Raw genomic sequence first — 21,985 nt, forward strand, 5'->3', positions numbered from 1 at the left:
CATATGCTGCTTAAGCCCAAGAAAAAAGTTAAGTTTTCTGGTATTGTTAAATCGGCAGTATCCTCCCAGTTTCTGTATCAGCTATATTACATTAGGGAGAACTGTTATATTTCTGAAGAATTTAATAAGTATAAACTTACTACACACTCTCAGACTTACAGAACTACCATATGAACATCAATGTTATTAAAAAAAATAGTTCAGGGTTCAAGTCAGTCATTAAAAAGGTATTTTCCGACAATCTCATACAGAACTGCAAACATACACCGATTAAATTATTCAGAACTCAACATGACCCAGCATTATTAAAATATCACTGATGGATTTACACATTTCACTTTCAAGTAACTCCTTTCATCCTGGAGAAGCTTTGTAGTTTTTTTTTTTTTTTTCCCTCCCCTGACGTCAAACAAGCAAGAGAAGTACAGAATTGTCTTAGAGTTCTTTGTTTGTTTCTTTTTAAAAGTAAAATTATTTAATTTCTAAATAGAGAACCATCTAATAAAGTAAAAATGCTTTAAGATCCCAGTCATAAGATTTCCAGTAAAGGTATTTTTCCTATACTATAAGATACAAACAGTCTGTAAAAAAAAGTGTTGTTATAAGAAGATGCTGAAGCATTTTTCAGGTATTTCATCTCAAAACAAAGCTTTAGTCTGTTATATCCTAGCATAAAGTAAAATTGAAGACTTTGTTTAGACAGTCTTGTATCATTATTTCATTTGTTTGAAAGTGTGAATTGGTTGAATTTTATCAGGTCCAATTATGAAATAAACCTACATCATTAATTTTAAAAACACATTGAAGTTCACTAAAAGATCTGGGAATGAAAGTGTATCTTTGCTTTGAAACCTGAACAAGTATGGGGAGTTAGCAAACATAGAAGTTTCATATTGCTTAACTCCAATCAGTTAAACGTTATGACGTTTTACTTTTGAAATGTATTTAATGTAACACAAACTGGCTTAGTCTATTTTGGAATTTCACAATTATTTTCCTATTTTAAATGTACTAAAATACTATTTAGAGTACAACTAAATGTCTGGTTTGAGTAGTAAGCTGAGAGTCTGGTAAGAGTCTGAGTCCTCTGAAATACAAGATGGTCATTACAAGGGTATCAAACTTTCCAGGTTCCACTTAAACATAAGTTGTATCTGCAAGGAGGCAGTGTAGTCAAGAAACTAAAATTTCAGAAGCTATTTTTTGGCAAATATATTGAATGTATTTTATAAGTAGTGTTCCCAAATAATGCAAGATTTTTATTTTTATTTTTTTTTGAAGAGCTATGAAAATTGTCCCCCCCCGGCCTTGGGATTAATGCCAGATTTTGAAATGAGAAATTTCTCTTTCTCCAAGCATATTCTTAAGGTTTGTCTTGTCTCATATGTAACTTCTGCAGCTCAGCGCTTTTGGGTGGGAACACACAAATCCAGATTGATGAATTATTAGAATTAAAAAATAACTGGTTTTATTTCAGTTTTTGCGATTGCAGCAGGATTAAAAAAAATAGGGATCTCAAAAAGACACTGCAGTGTATCTAAGGGCAAAGCAGGGACTTAGGAGGCCAAGACAAAGTGTCAGGCCAAATGGCATTAGCCATGCCTAGGCCTTCAGTTCTGCACTAACAAGCGAAGCCAGCATTCAAGAAGCCAATCTGTAAAGAGAGGGTACTCTGCTTTTATTTGACACTGCATCCCTGCATACATCACCTTCACTGTCTTTGGGCATGCTAGATCCTATGAAGAAAATATACTTACACATTCTCTTACAAGTGTCTCCACAACAGATACACCTCCCACTGGTTGTACACTACAGACCAAGAGAAGTGACTTGGTTTATTTTTGAGCTTTTTACATTGGAAAAAAAAGTTTCTTGCTCCCTTATCAGTCATTTTTTCTGGTTGAAGGGAACACAGCAAAGGATAATACCGATGTTAACCATCTCCAGGAAGGAAGCCTTAATTAAAATGAATCCATAACTTTTTAACAAGTGATTAAAAATCCCACAGTAAAACCAAAGTTACTTAAAAGCACGCACGCATGATCAAAAAGTAGAAGATTTAAACCTAGGTATTTTTTAAATCAAATATTTATTAACAAAGTATTCAGTGGCTTTTCCAATAAACTTCAATCCCAACAGTAAACTGAAAGAAAGCTTAATATATTTTGGATTATAAAGGGCCCTTTCATTAATAACAATCAAGAGGCATGAAGCAAACTGACTAGTACACGTCTCTATGTGCTTTCAGTAAAAAGACTGCAAGAAAATGGATGTCAAGAATCTTAGAGGAAGTATTAATTAATGCTGAAAAATATAAATAAAACAGTGACAGAAATGCTATGTTACAAATTACTAAAATAGCTTTAAAAAGTTTTTTTAATGCTTTAATTTGACATGTGATAAAAATCATCACTTAAAAAAGATAACATTATTTGCAAATTGAGCAAGAGGACCTGATGATAGCCATATATAATCAGTTGTCACCTTGCAGCTCAATTAGCCCTCATGTAAAAATGAGGCATGTAAGGAGAAATGAGGTTTTGACATTATCTCTGCCAGCAAGATAATTACACAGCCTTCATTTAACAGTAGGGCAACACTACTGTAGCAACAAATTAACTCGGCTCCATTTGCAATTCATGGTGTGTTTTCTCATTTAATACCATTTGTCTTACCCCAAGTGAATGTTTCCATTAGTTTTCCTCATCACAGCAAAATACTCTTTGACTTCATACATTACATCACCAACTACTTTAGTTCCAGAAAACTTTCAGAAAGCTGTATAAATTTGATTAAATGATTCCCCTTCCTATCCTCCTAGTTTTTAACTAAACCATTCTATTTTTGGTTTACAGCCAAATAATAATACAGCAGGTGCTTTTGGATTTAATGAGTAAGGAACTGATTTCATTCCACATTCATTTCATTACTTGACATCAAAAGCCCCCACCTCCTGTGTTTTATGAAAAAATGTAACTGATAGGAGCATATTCATACAAGTCGGAACAAAACTTCACCAGTGTTGGTAACTAAAGTGATATACATTGTATAATGTAAGTGTTATTAATCAGAACAAGTTTGTACATAGTGCTGAGACCCAAAGACTTTAAGAAAAGGCAGATACGGCATCGTGTATTTATGTTCAGAAAAGATGCACAAAATGTTACTTTCTTGAAAACATAGCTATAGGTAATGCCTGAATGGAGCTGTGAAGAGCTCCTTAGTGCAAATACTAAACATTCATATACAAAACTTAAGAATATCCTTCTTGACAGCAAGAAGCTAGCTCTACATGTGGTTTTACAAGTTTTAAGAATAACCTTCTGGTTGCTTCACTGCAATCAACTAAGCAGAAACTACCATGAAAGCTTGAAAAATTACCCTGTTTTGTGGCCTAGAAAAATGTTTGCATACTATTGCATGCATTATGATTGATAGTCATCTTTATAATGTACACATTTACTGATCTTCTTTCTGAAGGGAATATCAATAGTTTCAAGCCCTTTCTAAATCTTTAAAAAAAATATATCCCTCTCTTCTAAAGGAAGATTGACTCTCCATAGAAATTGCAATGGCACCCAAACTAGAAAATACATGAGAACTCCATCAAATGTAATTTCGCAGGAACTGAAATTAATTACCAATTCCCAAAGTTAACTTCTCAGCATCCTCATAACTACTACTTCTTTGTAATAACACATTTTTATTAGTTATGCAAAGCTCCAAGATGATTTATAAATTAATAATCTTCTCAAGAATTCTTACTACAAAAGCCTACAATTTTTCCTACAGATTTCTACTATAAAAGTACTACAACTACTATTGTGCTGACAAACACATAAAGGAGGTAGTAGGGGATCGTTCATCACAGTGACAAGCCATCATAAAAATAACCCACCCAGAACGTGTAGGCCTAAACTTAAAATGGTCACTGTTGCTAGTACAAATTATGGCAGCTTAGAATGGCCAGTTTGCTCAAATGCAAGGTCCCTCTTTGTCTACTTATGAAATATGGGGCTATTACTCTCTACATCAATACACAAATTTTGAAAAGAAGATATTCATTGGTTTTTAATCACATACTGTAAAAGATTAGCTGGTTTTTGCACCAGTTGTAGGTCTCTTATCATTCTCATCATATTGAAAGCTTATCCAACAGATGTCCTCCTCTTACCCTCCAGTGGTTCTTTGTGTGCTCAAGATTAACACACTATCACAATGTTGTTTCTGCATTAACCAGCGCAAGACATTTGGAGGAGTCTTTGTTGCCACAAAATAAGGAAAGTTGCATTAACGGCATTCAAATTGTGTTCACTTGCAAGGAACAAGAGCAAAATATGATGCCAGCACTTTGTGCAAGGTATTCCATGCAAAAGCTAATTAAAGGATTTGAAAAACTGTATTATAGATACTCTTTTGAAACTTTACTTCATTTAAAACCAGCTACCAATGATGTGCTGAATGTCACCTTTTTATAGTAAGAATGAACAACCTCTCTGATAATAATCTAAACCACTTAAAAGAAATGGTTATGTTTTTCAAAGTATTTAACAAACATGAACTCCGTGCTTGTCAAAGAAAAGCAACAACTATTTTCCACATTAATTAAATAGAATACCAGATAGAACTGACACACAGATGAATTATCTAACCTAAGTTCACAAGATATATTTAGCCTATAGTAAAAGAAAGGGTGTCACTTTTTGTTACACGATTCCAAGGTGACTGCTTATAGTTTGAACTGCTAGGCTAATTCTAGCCTGAGCACAAATCTGTCTTTTAGTTCATAATTAATTCTCAGTGTCAAAACCAGTAGATGTCTTTTTTTTTTTTTTTTTTTTTTTTTTTTTTTTTTTTTTTGATCAACCTCCTCTGTCTGCTAATTACAGCACCATAAGAATCAGGCTTGAAAACAGAATAGCATTGTGGCAGTATGAAAGTACAGAAAGAAATTTCCAAGGGAAACAGAATTCAGACTCAAGCAAGCAAATAAATAAATTGAGCTCTTACCAAGCCAAGCTGTTATCTTAGCATCTAAAACAAATGTTACTGTTTTAAATAAGCAAAGATCGTATTTTATTTCATTATCCTAAGTATTTCTACACACTGTAACCTCTACCAACAAACACCTGCCAGGGGTAGAATGGTTAGAGGAGAAATGAAAAGAAGTTGCTGAAACATACAGCTAACATTGGTGTTCTGAATTTAAGAGTCTCACTGTCTACATAAGTGCTTACGTTAAGAGCCGAGATTCCAAAAATAAATTATTTTATTTAGACCCTATGAAACAACTTCTCTGGGACCAGCTTCTTAACTGCTATTAGCAAGCATCTCTTATGCAATTAACAAGTATGGCCACGCATGTTGTATGCGAGTCTGGACTTCACTAAAACAGAGAACTCTGAACACCCATTCTCCCTGAACTTTGTCCTTTGCAGATACCCTTAGACAAACGCTAGATCTTCCAGTGTGCTCAATACATTAGGCCAGTCTGCCAAGCTGGAATGGGAAGTAATTTCAGCAACGCATTCAGAACTCTTTCAGTTTCAGCTAATTTGGACATCCATGTTGATGGTTCTCAAATGTGAGAGATCTCAAATTTTCCATTCGTTAGCTTTCATCTCACCCAGATCTCAACTCCTTTCCTAAAACCTCTCCCAAACGTTTATGTTCAGTTTAACACTAATGAAGTCCTAAAACAACATCAGCACACAACCAAAACCAAACCAAACACAACCAAAAAAATCCAACCAAGAACAGACAAAACCTGGTCCTTGTTCCTATCTCCAAAACCTTCTAACAATCCTGCAGAACCATGACTAATGGCGATACTTATATCTCAATCTTCCTCCTTGTCTGCTATTCTCATTTTAGGCAAAAGGTTCATATTTCAGACCTGCAGACTACAGGATTATTTGAATTCTACCAAGAATATCACAAAATCTAATTCAAGCTTTCTGTCATTTTTCATGTCCCACACATATTTTGCCTTGTTTTGTTTCATGCCATCTCCCTTTCCCTTGACAAAGACCAAACTCTGCAATTTTTAAATTCTTCTAGCATTAGCAGTTCTTTGATTTCTTTCAGTCTCTTGTGCACTGAGCATTTTTCATGAACTCATCTGTATAGCTTTCACCCTTCCTCCAGTTAATTCCCTTTGGAAGACCCTCATCTGCAATGCTGCCCATGGGAAATCCAACTGATTTATACTGACAAGTTAATTAAAAAAAAAAAAAAAAAAAACAAAACAACACACACAACAAAAGCTTATTCTTATTTACCAGCCAACAGTTAAATACTCTGCTATACTACTTTCCTCAATCTCTTCTGCACATCTGTTTTTACCTCCTTGTGGCAGGGACAGTGCTTTTTACATTTGGAAAGTACCTACTACTTTGTGAGAACACCAGAAAACAAGCACAAGCATGTAACACAAGTCTGCTAGAAACAAAAATCTTCAAGTTGTAACCACGTTAGAACTGACTGATTAACTCCTTCCAATTAAAATAGAATAAGTTAACTCTGTTGATATTTATGCTTTCTTTCAATATTTATCTTTTCTAGACTAGTGGAAATTATTACTATTTAACAAAACTTCTTGAGTTAACTGCATATTGCAGTGGGTGAGAGGAAAGGGTTTCATTCTCTCTCCTTTCCTATGTTGCTCTTATAGTACTTGGCACTTTCTGCCAGCCAAACTGATTCTACGCAGTAAAATGCTGAGGGGTGGGGTGGTAGGAGGCTTAAAGTGAGCAGACAGATTCAAGCTGAGTAATTTCGGTGAAATACTGAACTATTCCAATAACGGAAATGAGCAGGATCAACAGAGAATGCACATCCTCTCTTACCTTCTCCCGTTTTAGGGGCTGCAAGCTGCTAAGCCAGCTGAGCTGCTTCATTTAACTTCTCCTTAAGACACTGGATAAGCTGTTAACCTTCAAGGTGCTGGCAGGGGAAGATTAAGACTGTTTCAAGCTTTGTACTGAAACACAAGCCATACTGCTGACTTAACCTATTCCACCTTGAGTAAGAGAGATGGAAATAGAATCCAGAAGCCAAGAAGAAAACCTAATTTACATTAGGAAAGAAAAAGCAGGAGAACATTTCGCTGTGAAGTGACGCTAGCATATAAGTTCAGGTGAACCATCATAGGGTTCTCAATTTTTATACTGTTGGTATTAACAATTCAAATGCCTCTAAGCCAATTTTCTAATTTGTAAGAGTATCTTCTTGTATTTCATTTTCTTCCTCCGTTGAGGAAATAAACATATATGCATTAAAATTTTTTGGTGATTTTCTTGGACCCTAGTTAAATTCTTTTGTCTGACAACCTGTTGGATAAAAGTAATCCAACAACAAGGGAGCTGGAGTGGGTATTAAAAAACAAAACAGACCTATGATTTGGTACTTCCCAATATAATAGGATCATAGGATTGGATCATTGGATAATTCAGGTTGGAAAGAACCTCAAGAGATCCTCAGTCTGGCCTCCTACTCCAAGCAGACTCAGAACTGAGGTCAAACCAGGTTACAAAATGCTTTATTCAGCTCGGTCTTGAAAACTGCCGAGGACAGAGACTGCACACCCCTCTGGACAACCAGTTCCATTGCCCTACGTTCCATTGTCTAGGTGGTGAAATGAAGCAAGACATTATCTTAAATCTGAACTTCTCATCTAAGTAGGTAACCACAATTTATTCCAGCATTCCAAGCAAAACTGTTAATGACAGGCAAAATATGAGACAGGTGTTCTGACAGCCATAGCAGCTTTTTTTTTTTTCTTCCTCCAAATTAAACTGTACTACAGTCTTGCATCCAGATTTTTGGTGTTTGGAAAAGATCATTTGGAGTTTCAGATTAATAACATACATAATTTCAAGGTACTTTTACTTATTATTAGTTACCATATTTGTATATCAGTCAGATTAATACCTAAATTATCATACATGCAGAAACCAGTAACATTGAAGGGTATTTGCAAGTTTAAGAAAAATGAAATATTCCAACAAAAATAATATTTCAAATATTTATGAAACAGGGAATCAAATTCAGCCACTTCTTCCAAGTGAGTAGATAATATACCCCCTCTAAACAGAAAGTTATGCATATTATTACACTTGGTCATTATACAGTGTGTATGCTTACGTCTACACTGAAAATGCAGCCTGTTTCCCTGAGGCAGCAGTGGTCTACCAATGCTAAACTTATGCTGGTTGCAAGAATTACCCTACTGGACCAATGAATATGATTTTATCTTGTATTTCTTATACGATAATGTTTAACGTATCAACATGTGGCATTTCAAAATCTTTTGTCTACGCTATCAAATGGAAGTATTTCACAATATAAGAATTTAACACAGTATTACCCTTCTTGAAGTCTTATACATTAAGGTGGTTCATTTTTCTAAAACTACAGATTAACATCCTAAACTGCTGTTTCTTGTTTCAGTTAGAGACAAGAGGGAAAACTTGATACTCCTACAGATAAGAACAGATTGCTATACTTTTTGCTTTCTGTACTTCCGTTTCTGGCAGTAGCAAATCAATATAATCAAGACTTCAATAAACAAACAGTATGCATTATAGCAAAGCAGTTTCTGTTGGTTTTTAGACTAAAAGAACATTTCTGTAAGCATATTTCAGGTATTTGTTCAGATTCTCAAGAAGTATAGTCTCTATGGGATCAACCCATGCCATGATTTCCATTACTTTGATTTCCATTTAATGGATAATGTTTCTGTATGAGCAACGGGAAGAAAACAAAAAAGAGAGGGGGAGAATAAACCCCTCAAAACAGAGAATTTGGTGCTTGGCAGGAAAGTTAAGATGACTAACACATTAGACGGAAGTGCTAAAAATGGCTGACTTCACTATAATTGGTCAGCAACTTCACAAAGTGAAGGTTTTGGACAGAGGATAAAAACAGATAACTTTGATAAGGCAGTAAACCAGGTTGTAGACTCTGGTTAACATTCTTTTCTGATTTAGAAGTGATAATTCCCAAGATACGCATTGCCTCTGATGTAGGACTACCAAATCACTTGAATTTAAATGTTTCCCTGTAAAATTTAAGTACTTGGTCAAGTGCATGAATCTCTATCAAGGGACTGCATGCACCCTTTCAATACTGAGTACTATTCAGTTAGCCAAAAGACTAAGTGAGATAAAGTCTCTGCCAAAATTGGTTCTTAACCACTCAATTAAATCTCACATGCTTTAAGAGACAAAAGGTGTGTAATCAGTTGTTACTTTTCTTCTAACAATGCAAGCATGTGCAGTCAACTCTGATCCTTCTCAAGTCAGTAACACGAACTTCCGCAGTGCCGCTTCTAGTCCATGAAAGGCAACAGGACAAACTTCCTATGCCCGCACTGGATACACACTGGTGCCAAAAATAAATATGAAGCTTCAGGTAATAGAAAAGACAAAGTCAGGTGAATGGGGATGAGAAAGACTGTCATTAACTCCCCAAACTTAGACAGGTGTTGAAACCACAGAGCTTTATTTCTCAAATTTAAGTTACACAACCAAAAAGTGAAGGCAAAAATCCCACCAGGAAGCATAGTCCGTCCTAAATGACCCCCTAGTACTGAAAGGGGGCTGCCCCACTCTCCCACCTTTCCACCCATGTCAACTTCATGTTCCTGTCAGACTTGATGTTTCTGAGTGGCTCCAGGAGACTTCCAGCTCCCTAAAAGCTCAGAAAGATAACCCAGACAGAAATGTCTGATTTTTTCCCCCATTCTGGTGAATTGATACAGCTCAGAAATTGGTCTTACAAGCCAAAGCTGTTGCAAGACAGAGGAAGAATCAACAAGGTCTGGAGCAGGTAGGAGAAGGGGTTAAGAGTTAGGATATAGTTAAAGAAAGCAAGAGAAAAGGAAACAAGAGAAAAGGAAACAAGACTTTTCCTTCTGGTGTCAGGAAACCACTGGATCAACTCAACGATTCAAGAAACCTTACATATTCATTTTTCAGACATGCTTTTCTTTAGTAGAAACCCAAAATACCCATTTCAATTCTCATTAACTGAAAGACTGAAATAACAGAAAACCTTAACAAACAAGCAATATTCTTCTTCCTTCAAGCTCCTGACATAATTCAGATAATACATCACATCTGGAAAGAGGCTTACTGAATTTGTATGTGGCCAACTACAACTCAGTAAACAATTCACATGCAGAACTGCCTCCCTTTGCATCAAATGAATTGTGTTATAATGGAATGAGTGTGATCTGTGGAAGAATTGCTTACAATTGCACATACAAGAAAAAAAGATAGCTAAGTCTAAATTAAGATGTTAGCTATGAAGTTTCCAATAGGACCTTGACATGACTGTTGACCTACTCATGACATGATCACACCAGTAAGGATTTGGAATTCTATTAGTATTACCAGAGGAAAAAAGTCAAGGAGTCATCAGGAAAACAAATCTATATCTGCTACTCCATCAGCCAATTACTGTTGTTAAAGTAGAATTAGATGGGTATTGACAATGCGAAGGGGATAAGGATTAAGCAGATGTCTGAGTATACAGCTAGCATTGCTGTTCTGTTTTTTTGTTTTGTTCCTTCTACAGAAAGCCTGAAAAAAGATAGGACAAAAAATGTATACTATATATAATACGGTACTATAACTCTGATCATGTTCTGGAAGTACCAGTTATATATATTTCCTTCCATGAAAACACAAAACCATGCAAAAACTAAATACAGCATTAAAGCAAAGTACTATAGCAAGAGTACATGACATGGCATTAACTTGACAACTCCCTTCAACCTCAATTATCTGAAAGCCATGAAGAAATACAAGTTATGTTAAAGGTATTTTTCTTAGTTTTTGAGAACAATTTTAATGAAATAAACAAAGCCATAAAAATGTCTCAGTTAAATGTAGCAGTCCTCATGAAGTCAGTGGACTATAGACATGTTGCAAAGTTACGTTCTAAATATTTGGAAATCCTTTTTAAATATTCCAGGTAATGTTGAAAAAGGAGAGAGCTGGAATTCTTATTGATTAATTATTGTGACTGAAATAATTATGAGGCTGCAACCAGGCTTTAACACAGGCTACAATCATCACTCTTTAATTTCTTTTTAAACACAGACAAATTTGTGAAAATTGCGTTTCCGCATAGAACACAATATGCTAAAGCCTAGCAAAAAATTTCCTTCTACGGTGAACGTTCACTGTTACACAACTCTTTTAGAGTAATGGACATAAGTCAATCAATGCAAATGAAGCTTATAGCAAAGTTGTGATGAAGTACTAAATGTTTTAATTGTTTGTACATCTTATCGAGGCTGTCAATACTACTGACAAATACGGCAAAACTACCAGACATTGTGTAAAATTCTCTTCTGAATTAGAGATCTTGAATCTCCTACATGCTATTATTTTTGAATAACAAAAACTATTTTTTTTTTCCCAGCAAAAGTATTAGATTGCTACAGAATTACCCTGGTCTGAATTTATTTATTTTTTTTAAACTCCATGATCAGTAGTAATGAACCACAAATTTGATTCCTATGCAAATCCAAGAAATACTTATTATACTCAAGGATTTTACTAGCACCATAATATTCAATAAATATTTCAACATAATATTTCTTATTTGGTCCAAATAAGCATCCAGTATTGGCAGGTGACATAATATAATGTGAAAGGAAATTAAAAGGAATGTAATTTTTAAAATTCTACAAATTCCAAGCGAGGTATAAAAAAAAAAAAGAGTATGAGATGGATGCATAATTATTACTTCACTTTATTTAATACTTATTAGTGCTGATCAAAATACATGTGCTTCAAATACAGTCCAAATTCAAATAATTAGTATACTATCTTTTCTGTTACACGCTTCAACTGAATTAAACTAGCTAAGACCCAATTCTTATTCTGGGCTACCAGGAAGCACGTTTGCTTCCTCCTTGACCCATCATTCGTGAAACTCAAGGGACCTGCCCTTCTTGAAAATTTGCCAAGAAACTTCTTTTATCAGTACCTTAGGGAAATTTAACCTTAGACACTACTTAAAGAGGAAAACACAACACTTATAGAATACTCAGAGAAAAATTAAAATAAGACTTAGAGGTCACTACAGCCATAGATCTAACCACATCACAAAAAATTCAGTACGTCTTCTGAAGGTAAGCAAAGCTTTGCGCATAGTGAACTGAAATATAAATAACATTGTCAAAATAATTAAGGGTAACAGCAGACACTAATTGCTAAACATAACTGAAGTTGTTAGCAAATCAATAAAATCACTGTTTCTGAAGTTTTTATTCTAGCTATCTCTACCTGTTCATAAGTGTTCTGGATACAGTAAACTGGAAAGAAAACAAGTAAACAAGTAACTACACTTCACTCCTTATGGCTTTATGCCTGACATTTAACTGACTTTGAGGTCTAATGAAGGAACAAACACTGATCAAATGTTGAAGCATTTATAAGGTCATTCCCACATGGGTTTCTCTCATGCTAATAACTGAGAGTATGTCATAGCCTTTCCTCTAGGGAGTTACTAAATCTACATTTGTCACCTCAACCTCACAACTTTTTTCAAGAAACTTTAGGTATTTAATAATAATTTCTGTCAAATTTAACTAGGAGTTTCTGAAGTTATTAGAATGAAGCAGGAAGGAAAACTGATGATAGCTCACCTCATTTCCACAGAAAATGCTGTTAAGAACAACTAGAAAAAAATTGCCTTTCCATCCAGAGAATATCAGATAAAACAACCTTCTCCTCCCCCCCAACAAAATAGACTGAGTGTGCCAGAAGAAACAGAGGTACCAATACCATAGAAATATGCTTTCACAAAAAAGGTTATACCATTCTAGTTACGTATTTATATTCATTACCATTAAAAAGTCTAAGATAGGATACGTGGAAGTTCATATTAATATAGCTTGGGGAGACAAAGGAAGGTAATGTTTTGTTTGTTTTTTTTCTAACTTATAACATCTACGATATGAAGAAGCTCTGGGAATAAATATTTTTTCTTGTGTGTGTACAGAGCAGATACCACAGAACTCAACAGCATTCTTGGATGCTCCAGCGTTATGAGATTCTACCTCATAACTGCATATGCAGTTTCCAGAGTGACCAACACTTTCTTTTTCGGCTGGGAACCCCCCACACTGTGTCCTTCATTACCAAAGACAAGCTCTTGATGACTTTCTAGACTGTAAGCAACTGGAGGGTCAGCAATCAACAGAATATGCTGAGCAGGTATAAACAGATAGGGACAAAGAAGATTTAACAGAATAAGTTAGAAGATGACCCCCCAGTCCAACAACAACTATGTATTTGTTCATGGGCTTACTTAGAATAAATCAGTTTAAAAGAACAGAAAAGGGAGATAAGGGGAAAGAAAGTACTTGCAATGGTAAATCTCATACATACATTCTAATAGCAAATAACTATTGTACAACCAGCTAGCTGATGACAAGACATGGATATAAAAGATATAAAAGTTTCACCATCATTTCCAGAAAAGAGAGAGAGAACTAAAATTTTACTCGAGCATTTACAGTATAATCGGTCATTTTGAGAACTCATTACTATTTTAGTACCATTTAACTTAAGATTTCTGAAGCACATTTTAAGGCTTTTTAGGTACTTGTTTAGAGTGCAAAACTCAGAAAACTTAACCTGGGTCACTTTTGAATAACTGCAGCTTTGTATGAATTTACAGTGCAACTAGCTGCATCTTTTGTCATTTAGGGGACATTTCAAATATCTGGAACAGTGACTGAGAACAAAGGGCAAAAGAGCAAGAATACAAATACAGGTAACATGCAGAAATATAAACTTAAACTAATCCACTAAATGTAACCTGCCTTGCCAGATCTTTAACTTATTGGAAAAGTTGCTCTACGTAATATTGACAAATAGATGTATCAATCAATACATTTGGAACAAGAGATATATTTTAATTTAAAAATGTTCAAACTGCAGCAGTAAATCTATGCACTTAGCACATACAAATCAGATGGCTTTTCTTCTGGGGTATTTTTAAAAAGACTCAGGTGCAAGTAATGTGTTAGAAAAATAAACCTTTCGAAAAAAATGTACTAGGTAAAAATAGTAAAATATTGAAATGAACTCCATTAGGTAAAGTCAAACTAATAGTAATAAAAGTCAAAAAAGTACAGTATAGAAAAATGATCAGAATTCTCTAAGTTCGTCTGTTTTTGCAGTCTGCTCTACTTTCTTGCTATTGTCACGTAGACCGAGGCAATTTTCAGTAAAATGAATGACAGAAGGAGAAGAGCAGATAAAACAGCTGTAAAAGCCTCAGATGTAAAGACTCCCCACTTGTTTTTTATGGTATAATACTGCCCCCATACATTCTCCCTTTGCTACTTCAAAACTACCTTGCTAGCTTTCCTAGTCTCACAGTCTTGGATGTATTAAGTTTAATAAACTTTTACTGAAAGTGCATAAATTCAAAATCCACAATCTCAATTCCACATTTTAACATGGGCACAAAAATATAGCTAATGTATGCCATACAGAGAAAATGATATTTTTTAAAAAACTTCCTATGGGGTAACACCAGTCTAATTTTTATGTCAATAAAATACACTCTTAGCAAATTCAAAAATAAAACGTTGCTATGAAATCATTAAGAAAAGGGATGGTAGTGGGGAGGTTCTATTAACTATGTATATAAAGAGCAATTATTTGAGAATTAGCAGGTGAGCTGGAACAATCTCAAAAGGATCTCAAGTTTAAGAAGTATTAATTAATATATTCCATAATAGCTATTTTCTGTGATGATCATTTTGCACTCTTTAGCGCTGAAGAGCAATTGTGATAGAAGGATATAATCAATTTTTAAGAAAAAAAGGTATTTCAATGACATTTTTAGTATTAAATTTATAAAGTTATAATTGCTTATCTTAAAAATAATCATGTCACCTTCATTACATACCACTTTTATATACTAAAATTTTTCTTGGCAGAACTACTGCTCTTCTTTGTGTTTGCCCTGTTTGTTATACCCTAGCATATAATCAAAGGTTCTGCTTTTTCCGCAAATGAATTCATCAAGTTCACAGTAATTTGAAATTCTACTACAACTTTGATCATAACAAATTAGTGCTAATAAGGCCAACTGTTCATTCACCATGATGCTATGCTAAATTTGCAATTAGTGGTAAAAGACATTAGTATTTTGAAGAGTAGATTAGAACTGAGAGCCAGTACTAAATAACTTGAACTGGGATTCATTAGTTAGATTCTTATAAAGAAAAAATATTCCTCTTCTCTCTTCCTCTCCATTTCCTGTAAGCAGTGAGCAGTAAAATATTCATTTCTAATAGCTAACCTGTATCTGAAGCTACAATCAAAACACAAACTCAGAAACTACACTTGAGAAAGTACTGTGGATAATAAAATATAAAAAGTGTTTTAAGAATCACCTCTAAACTCAACTGGAACATGGATACCCTGAAGTCTACTAGTATCATTACCAACCTGTAGTATTTTCACACTAAATAAGTTTCTCAGGTTGCTGTACCTGCTCAGAGAGCTGACCAGCTAACAAAGTCTATTTAATACATATTTCCTATTTATTATCTTAGGTTGAAGAGAAGATTAAGATAGAACATGAAAACAAAGCAACCGCGTGTTTCACAAGATATTTACAACCAGCTCATTGAAAAGCCACAGATCAAGGATTCAGTGATTCAGTCTTAGAATATCGAAGTATGATTGGACAGGGTGGGTACATTGGGGGATTTGGCTTTGGGGTAGAGAGGACTGTGTGTTTATTTATTTATTTTTTTAAAAACAAAAGTTCAGCCAGCAAATCTATAAGCCAAGAGTTTCTCTCATACTAAGAGAAAATGCTGTGATTTTTTTTTTTCTCCTCATTTCAGGGGTTCAGGAAACATACAGAAGTATACCAGATGGCCTTCCTGTTTCCTTGTCCAGACCTGCCAGCGCAGTGAAACTAAGTGGTAGTCCAATGCAGGACTGAAGCAAGAGAGAACGGAATTTCTGGCTAATTTTTTGTCTGAAAGCAGAAAAATTAAGCAACACATTTTAGATCATACTCGTGCCACAGAAAACCCTTAACATTCTTACCTATTATTTGAAGCTAAATGCTCTGGGGTCACACAACATGTGGCTCCATGCAGTGGGGTACATGATGCAAATTCAGCTGTGGATGGAGGCTGCTGCCAGTGAGCTTGTACTTCATGCAAGGCCTCTCCGAACACTTAACCCTGCTAATATGCAGATGCCAAGTGATTGCTAAGGAACCCTACACAGATTTTTCTGGGGTTTCTGGTCTAAACCAGAGAGTGGCTCAATTGGTCCAGCCTGGCAATTTAGACTCAATTTAGCCAGGGATGAGAAGCCCCAGCACCCTGGCAGGTGATACTGGCACCGCAGTACCAAGCATCAGGGTCACAGAAACAAAAGCCTCAAATATTAAGATTTGACATGGCTATTTTATACTGCTTTGCAAGATAAATACTTCATAATTTTAATTGTTCCTAGTAAATATAAATATTTAATAAAATACTTAAGCATAAATACTTTGCATTTGTTTTTGGTAACACAATATAATCTGAATAACACATTGGCAAGAACAACCTTTTATTTTCACCATACCTCCATTTTAAAATTACTTTATTTAATAAATATGCATCTTTCTGCCACATGCTCTACATCAAAGATCTTTCCTTGCTTCTTCTTTTAAGCCCATGCACTATAAACTCTATTCTGCGTCACCGATTTTAAATTTCGTCTATAAAAGTCATTTTACATATACTACAAATAACAATACATGCCTCAGTTTGAATATTAAAGCTATAATTCAATTTCAAGGTTCTTCTGACAGTATTCCAGTATTGCTTTTTTTCCCCAAGATGTTACCCAAATCTCTTTTAGTAAATTCACAAACTTCCAGAAATTAATAGCTTTAAAGCAGATGTATTGCATAAAAAAATAACTAGGGTTTACTACTATCTATTCAACTAGTACTGAGTCCTACAGTATTAAAAAAAATCAACATAAATAGACATATGTTCATAATCCATACCCTTCCCCATTTTCTGACTTGATGTGTATTCTTGCATTCTTAACGGAAGGGAAGGCATTATTAGTTCTCAGAGAGACAGGAAAATGCAGGTACATGGAAACACAGGTTTACAAAGTCTAAACTCTACCTCAGCTGCGGTTACTCAGATTTTGGTAGCTCTAAATGCTCAGAAGTACCTAACTAATTGAAAACACCAGGTTAGGACTGGATTAAATGGATGGAATTCAGCCTCTACGAACTGAGGTTATAGTCTCAAGAGTTATTCTTTCCTCTGTAAAGCATCAAATCATAGAATCATGAATGGATTGAATTTCATAGAATTGTACCTTACATAATTTTCAGACTATATTGGTGTGCTTTTCTAAGCATTTGGTTGTTTCTATTTTTCAGCATCATAAAATCATTAAGGTTAGAAAAGACCTTCAAGATCATCAGGTCCAACCATCCCCTTACCACCACCATCACCCACTAAACCAAAAACCACATCCAACCTTTCCTTAAACATCCCCAGGGATGGTGACTTTACCATCTCCCTGGGCAACTCATTCCAATGCCTGACTGCTCTTTCTGAAAAGAAATGTCTCCTCATTTCCAACCTGAACCTCCCCTGGCATAACTTGAGGCCATTCCCTCTAGTGCTATCTCTGGTTACCTGGGAGAAGGCCTACCCCTAGCTCCCCACACCTTCCTTTCAGGTAGCTGTAGAGAGCAGTAAGGTCTCCCCTGAGCCTCCTCTTCTCCAGGCTAATAAACAACGCCAATTCCCTCAGCCGCTCCTCACAGGACTTGTGCTCCAGGCCCTTCACCAGCTTCGTAGCCCTTCTCTGGACACGCTCCAGGCTCTTAATGTCCTTCCTGTAGTGAGGGGCCCAAAGCTAAACACAACAGTTGAGGTGCAGCCTCACCAGAGTGGAGTATAGGTGGACCATCACCTCCCTGGTCCTGCTGGTTGCACTATTCCTGATACAAGCCAGGATGCCGTTGGCCTTCTTGGCCACCTGGGCACACTGCCGGCTCATGTTCAGGCAAGCATCATTCAGCACTCCCAGGTCCTTTTCCTCTGCACAGCTTTCCAGCCACTCTGCCCCAAGCCTATAGCATTGCATGGGGTTATTGTGGCCAAAGTGTAAGACCTGGCACTTGGCCATGTTGAACTTCATCCCATCAGCCTCTGCCCATCAATCTTACCTGTCCAGGTCCCTCTGCAGGGCCCTGCTACCCTCCAGCAGATCGACACTTACCCCCCACTTGGTTTATCTGCAAGCTTAATGAAGGTGCACTTAATTCCCTCATCCAAATAATCAGTGAAGATACTAAAGAGGATGGGCCCCAACACCACTGAACACCACTGGTGACCGGTCACCAGCTGGATTTCAATCCATTCATCAGGTCATTCATCAGGAACCGATTCACTGGTCCATTCATCAGGAACAATAAATGAACTTCTGTTAATATGCAATAAACTGATCGACATTCTCTGACCTGAAAAGTTTTTTTGGCTTATGACAAACCCCTAAGAAGGAAAGCCACCAGCCTTAAAAACCAAATGTGCCACTTTATCCTGGGACTGTAGTACTTCGTAAATATAAATGGATACTTTACACTGTATTTACGCCTTATGCTGAGAACTTTCTTCCGGAAAGACAGTTTACTATTGCACTATTTACTCCACACAAAGTCAGTGTTCTACTTGTGCTTTCACAATATGATTTTTTTAGCTTTTTTTTTTTTTTTTTTTTAAGAAACCTGCATAATTCTCTTCAACTTTTCATCTCCCTACCGCTCCCTCCCTAGCTTTTATGCCCACTAGCAAATTTCAACTGTCTTGAAAAGGAGAGATGTCTTGAAAATAAGTTTCCATTTGTGATAGCAAGTGGACAGAGAGATCCAAACTAGTGCTTTCTCTTCAAGGAGACAGCAGCATCAACTCGGCCAGTTCCTCAGTTTGGAACAATTCACATCATACACTGCCTCTTCCAAAATTAGCTCTTAGTAGTTATGAGAATTGTATATACATATGCAGGTTTAAAGGAGATACAAAGAGGGAAATGTGGATATCACTGGGAACAGAAAACCAAGTTACTGTTCCCCAACTTCAGCAAAAATATACGTGGAATTTAGACGACATCCAAAGCAAGGAAAACACACCAATTGATTAATATTGGAACAGTAAATCACTTGGCAAGAGAAAGATACACACAGACCACGAACAGGTATAATTCAAAGTTCTTGGTTCAATTTGCTCACTTAGAAGAAGGTTAAACAAACAGAAACAAAGCATACATTAAATTGTTGTGAAGAATCCTGTTGAGATTGTCCCAGTCTCAGCCTTCGACAACCTACCATCCTGCTGCATATGACAAAACCTCACAGTAACACGTTTCAAAAGAAAACTGTCTAAACTCATTTGTTTGACAGCTCTCAAATCAGCCTTTGCCCCTGGGTAGGTAAGACCCTGCCAAACGCCTAAGAGATTCTTGACCAGGTGTGATTAGTACTATGAGAATTAATGAAGAATCCAGTTCTGGATTATTGCTTTTGTTGGGGAAGGCTTCAGGCACCAGGGATTTGGAAGCTTTCCCCAAACTGTTCTTCAGAGACACATTTTTAAGCAGAAAGATGCTGTAGCTCAAAGAAATAACAATAAGCAATCCTGTTTTGTCAGGTTACACAACATCTGGATGATACTAGCAACATTGTACACGTAGATCAAAAAGTGTGATATATTAAAAGCATACAGCCTCCTAAACTTAAGGAATTATTACCTACAAACCTAGATGAGAATCGACTTCCTCAGATGCGCAGACTTAAAAGACATGTGTAAAGGAAAACACACAAAGCTTTCAAAAAGTCTGCTCAGAAAGAATTTGTGCCAGGCATTTTGCCAAAGAATAGATCATTAATGGTTTCAACGATCTCCCCTTGGAGAGGGGGCTGCCAAGACAAATCCTCTTAGTTATACTAGAAAGGTTAAGTGAGGTCAAAAAGTCCCACCTCTCCCCAGCTGTGTGCACTTTACCAGTTTGATAATTTTGATAAAGAAATAAATGACTGCTTTTGGTGTTTAATTAGTCTGATGCCAGTCGAGTTTCTAGTAACTGGTATTATACTTCGGTTTGTGTCTGCTTTGATTAGCTGTCTTAACAGCCGACCAGCTCAGTCACCCTACTAGAATAATCTATTTTGTGCAAGTCAAGGCCGTTTGAGACCTCTGGGCTCTGTGTATGCTGACAGCACGGCTGGCCACTTTCAGCTCCTCCAGCGAGACAGAATAAAATTAAGGGGACACCAGATGTACCTGAATCTCCAGGCAGTTTTCTGTCTCCCTTTAGGTTAAAGTAGACAAGGGAGCCTGTTTATCTTCTTTGAAGGCATAAGAAATAATTGCACTTAGTAACACTCTTTGAAAGCCACAGACAGCAAAGTGTACGTCAAGGATATTATTTACCTTCCAGAGCAAACTGTCTAAACATCCACCTGTTCCCTAAACGTTTCTATGCACAGGAGGCAAAATTAATCTACTTTCAAGAATAATACTTCTACAGTTGATCATCGTGGCAACAAAGGAATAATTGAAAATTCTGAGGAATCGTAACATTTACTATTCTATCAAAACACTATGAACACTGAGAGCTATTGATTCAAACGTTCTTCACAGTGCAGCACACTCATTTCAATTATTTGAGGCTAAAATTTCTTTGCCTTACTAGTTTAACAGAATGACTATAGAAGAAACATGTCCAAAAGAAACCTAGAATTTTTGAACATATTAAAAAGCATACAACAACACGAATAGGAAGGTTACCATCCTCTCTCAAAGAGCATGTAAAAAAATAGTACTTTGATAGTTTGCAGTAACCTTGGATAATCTTGCTACCATTTTAGTGAAAGATGTCTATGAAATAACAGCATTTTTTACTCTTAGCATTGCTATATGGTAAACTAGTAGATTACAGATATAACACAACACAGTAGCTTCATGTCTATTAACCTAGCATTGAAAGAACAATAAATGATTATGGACCTACTTCTCCAAGGTCCCACAGCATCTCAGTACATCACCACAAGTAAAGCAGATAGTCAAACTGAAACTTCCCATGTTCATGAGACATTCTGGGTCTACTTACTGTACTTTATGCCTGCTTGACAGCTGACCACACCACCTGTTGCAGTAGCTCCCCTGAAATAACCACAGCATGTAGAGTGAGTCCAGAGGAGGGCCTTAAGGATTATCAGAGGGCTGGAGCACCTCTCCTATGAGGACAGGCCGCGAGAGTTGGGATCTTTCAGCCAAAACAAGAGAAAGCTTCAAAATCCAGGGAGACCTTATAGCAACCTTACAGTAACTAAAGGGGCCCTATGGAAAATATAAGGAAGTACTCTTCATCACAAAGTGTAGTGACAGGACAAAGGGTGATGGTTTTAAACTAAAAGAGGGTTGATTTACATTAGACAATAGAAAGAAGTTATTTACTGTGAGGGCGGTGAGACCCTGGAACAGGTTGCCCCCAAGTTGTGTGCACCTTATCCTTGGAAGTGTTCAAGGCCAGGTTGGATAGGGCTTTGGGCAGCCTGATCTAGAGGGAGGTTCCTATGCCCATGGCAGGTGGGTTGGAATTAGATAATCTTTAATCTCTCTTTCAACCCAAATCCCTGTGCACAAATCTTGGTCCCCAGAAAAAAAAGCAAAATAAATTCCCTGACCAGAACGTGGGAAAAAAAAACATCCAAACACAGTTTATTGGAAAGCAACTCCCCACTTCATAACATCTAAGGGAAAAAGACTATAATGCAATATCTGGATAACTACTGGTATTTGCTACCAGTTATATCGGTCACTTACATTTTATCATTTTGTGTTGCCTTAATGTACACGTATTTCAACACTTTTTTTGGGGGGGGGGAGGGGTAGAAATCTTGTTCA

At 36.3% G+C, this 21,985-nt stretch overlaps 1 protein-coding gene and 1 long non-coding RNA gene across 3 annotated transcripts in view; both read right to left on the reverse strand.

The window, feature by feature from the left end:
• GPATCH2 (G-patch domain containing 2) overlaps window positions 1–21,985 on the reverse strand; it is a 116,406-nt gene that overhangs the window by 61,786 nt on the left and 32,635 nt on the right. The gene's annotated exons all lie outside the window — the stretch shown is intronic.
• On the reverse strand, window positions 376–8,593 carry LOC118163825. The gene is made up of 2 exons (XR_004749204.1): window positions 8,237–8,593; window positions 376–8,189 (listed from the first exon to the last, which is right to left on the reverse strand). It is a non-coding gene; the product is annotated as an uncharacterized LOC118163825 (long non-coding RNA).

Source organism: Oxyura jamaicensis, chromosome 3 (genome assembly GCF_011077185.1).
Source record: "Oxyura jamaicensis isolate SHBP4307 breed ruddy duck chromosome 3, BPBGC_Ojam_1.0, whole genome shotgun sequence".
In the NCBI taxonomy this organism is placed as follows: domain Eukaryota; kingdom Metazoa; phylum Chordata; class Aves; order Anseriformes; family Anatidae; genus Oxyura; species Oxyura jamaicensis.